Below are 3,400 nucleotides of genomic sequence, written 5' to 3' on the forward strand. Positions count from 1 at the left end.
GGGCGTGGGGGACGGAAATTCTCTAAATAGAGAGTTTTAACAGGGTGTCCTTGGACAGAAGTGTGTGGAGGCGGCATAAAGTGGGCAGTGGCCTATGTTGGTACATTCTCTGTACAAAACAGCAGATGACAGGAGGAATTCAAAGACATTTTCTTTCTTGGAACATATGAGACTTTTAAGGGTGGTAAGAGAAGAGCTGAGTGATTATTTTTACTCAACTCATTTCTGTAGACATGTAAGAATGTTAGAAGTTGCCAAATGTTATCATTATTTAAAAGAGGAGGCTAGATATAACAGAATCAGTTGGGATGCTTTCAACCCTGGGCCATAGATAAAACTGAAATAGCTGGTTGAATATTCAGAATATTTATTATTCACTTAAGTGTCTACTGGTGGCAGATTGTGTCACTAAAGTGACTGGAGAACCAGATGCAGATTCTTTAGCTGTTTTCTTTTATCATTCCCTGTGTGTTAGCTTTGCTTGTCCTATGGTCACAAGTGTCAGCATCCAGAGAAAGACAGGACTGTCTTTTCATTTTTATTTTCTTGGAAGGATACTTTCCCTATGACTCTCAACTCTTTTTTTTTTTAAAGCAAATGACAAAGGCCCCAATTTACCAGCTTTTAAACCTAAGCTTAATATTACATATTTAAACAGTTACCGAACTTGCCAGGATTCATGCACAACTAGACAACATCCTTAATTTATACTAAATCAGAAATGTATTACCATTGATGGAGAAATAATTGTCAATACTAAAGAAATGAAATACTTCCGTAGAAGATTCCTCCTGGCAATGTTGACTTCACAGCAGGCTGACACTATGGCTCACATCAACACAACTGAAGCTGATCCATGCTGGTGTTAGAGAACAGCCTTCTCCTAGCACTACTCAGAGTCACAGGCTCACCTTGGATTACGTTTATAAAAAGCAAAGTGCATAAAGAGATTACAACAATTTTAAAGACCCCCCCCGCCAAAATGGTCCTATTGTGTGGTCCCAATAACAAACTCAAAAGTCTATGACAAACAGGGGCTCCAATGAGCTGTTTATAAATACTTTAGATAGGTACAGTTATAACGAAGGTCGAGTTCATTTGAAATCTTCAAAAAAATGTTCTTGTTAATCCTCAAATGGTGCTTGTTATTAACATTGTCAAATGTGTGTGTTGAATTACTTGTTATCCAAGCGTGGCAGCTGCTCCCATTTACCATCAAGAACTTTAATTGGTGGTCTTCCCCAACTTCTACTCTCTCTTGACCATTCTCCACATTTCTTTTTGTAGTTTTGCCATTAAGTATTTTAGTAGAAATTGATATTGACTTGAAGTTGCCCATCCCACTGCCACCAAATGATGTAAAAGAGAAGGATGCTGTGAAACCCTGTGACCCAGTGATCTGCACGAAGTGAATCCTGTATCGGATGAAGAAAATCCACCTCCAAATGATGGAAATCCACAGAAGGCAGAGAGAAAGGAGCCTGTGCCTCGGTTTCTGCTACCTCAGGGACCCCTTCGGTTACCAAAAAAATCACCAAATGGGTCTTCAAAGAAGTTGAATGAAAAATGGGTCCCTGCCACCAAAAAAATTCCCTGAAGATCTCATCTGGCTTTCGGAATGTGAAATCATCTGGGTTTTGGAATGTGAAGCCAAACTCAACCGGACTGTCAAAGTGACCCCCCCCATCTAATCCTTCTTTGCCATATTTGCCACAGATGTCCCGCTTCTTAGCATCTGATAACACCTTGTAGGCCTTGGCTACTTGTTTGAACTTTCGCTTCGCTTCTTCTTTATGCTCAGGATTTTCGTCTGGGTGCCACTTGAGTGCCTGCTTCTGTTGGGGGCCTCTGTTATGTGAAGTAGAAGTCTCTTCATATCCGGATAGCTCACGAGCTCGGAGTTATGTGCTGAGACTCCTTTCATAGCGGGGTGCTTTCCTGGCATTTTTTCCAGACTCTCCTTTTGAAGTGCCCGCCACAAATGCCATAACATAAACATGGCCTCTGGCTCTAGGAATACCATGTTTTCTTGTGTGATTTTTCAAGCAGTCAGCAGTCTGGCAGCATGGCAGAAACCCACTTCCATATGCAAATAGAATGCCTCACAAAGTATCTATCAGCCAAAGCTTTTACCACTACCCCCATGGTATAAATATCCCAGTCTTCTCTCAATATCAGAGAGCTGGATCACTTGAAGCTACACTTAATAAAAGCTGTGACACGGACTAAGCAGAGTCCTGTGTCTTACTGGCGATCCAGCCTCTTCAGAGGCAGCATACCTCCGTCACTGGCTCACAGATCCCAGCTTTCAGCCGCCTCGCGCTCTCCCGCGTGATCTAGAGGCCAGTGGATCTCGCATCAAGAGGAAAGCACACGGGGGGAAATTAAGGCGGTATACGGCTGGACAACACTCCAGCAGCAGAGACCCACAGAGACATGGAGAAGCCCGCGGGGCCAGACCCGCCTTCTTCCACGGCGTGCGGCTGAGACCAGGGGACTGATCCCCGCGCCGCACCAGGGTGCCCAGCATGCGTGCACTATATGCTTCCAGTATGCCTTTTTGATATCCTGGGGTGAGGCATGTCTCTGCAGGCCTAGAACTTCACAGTAATCCACCATGTTTTAACAGATTGTTGAAACAAATCCGAGGACGCCACCTGCGGGAGAAGGCGGGCAGCAGGTTTCCTCTCAAGGTGGCCTCTCAACTCTTATACCCCATTGGCTAGAATTTATGTAGGAGGAATTAGTCGTGATCAGTCATGACCAAACTCTCATGAAACACTGACACTCAAAAGAAACTGTCAATCTGAGCAACATTGGGGTTCTGAGAATGAACAAGGGGGATAAGGCAGACCTGGGGTGGGCAATCATTGGTATTCATTCAACTGTATCTTGTAAAATAAAGCTGTCAATCTTATGGAAATTGGGTCAATGGCTAAGTTTTCTTAAGTGATATTATTAAAATAATTATAACTTTAGAACTATTTAACATATGTCCTAGTTAGTTTTAACTGTCAACTTGACAGTCTAGAGTCACCTGAGAAGGGTGACTCAACTGAGGGATTTCCCAGATCAAATTGGCCTACAGTCATGTCTGTGGGGGATTTTCTGGACTGTTAATTGATGTTGGAGGGCCCAGCCCACTGTAGGGTGAACCACTCCCTGAACAGGTGATCTTGGGTTGTATAAGTTACCTAGCCGGGAGTGGTGGCACATGCCTTTAGTCCCAGCACTTGGGAGGCAGAGGCAGGCGGATCTCTGTGAGTTCAAGGCCAGCCTGGTCTACATCGTGAGTTTCATGCCAGCTAGGGCTACAGAGACCCTGTCTCAAAAAGACGGAAAAAAAAAAAAAAAAAAAAAAAAAAAAAGTAAGTTACCTAAGCATGAGCTTCTGAGTAAG

At 43.6% G+C, this 3,400-nt stretch overlaps 1 pseudogene; it reads right to left on the reverse strand.

Moving 5' to 3' along the window:
- Positions 1 to 1,175: 1,175 nt before the first annotated feature.
- LOC103731433 lies at positions 1,176 to 2,619 on the reverse strand (annotated as a pseudogene).
- Positions 2,620 to 3,400: the final 781 nt, after the last annotated feature.

The sequence above is a fragment of the Nannospalax galili genome, unplaced genomic scaffold (genome assembly GCF_000622305.1).
Source record: "Nannospalax galili isolate Female #2095 unplaced genomic scaffold, S.galili_v1.0 scaffold674, whole genome shotgun sequence".
Classification (NCBI taxonomy): Eukaryota; Metazoa; Chordata; class Mammalia; order Rodentia; family Spalacidae; genus Nannospalax; species Nannospalax galili.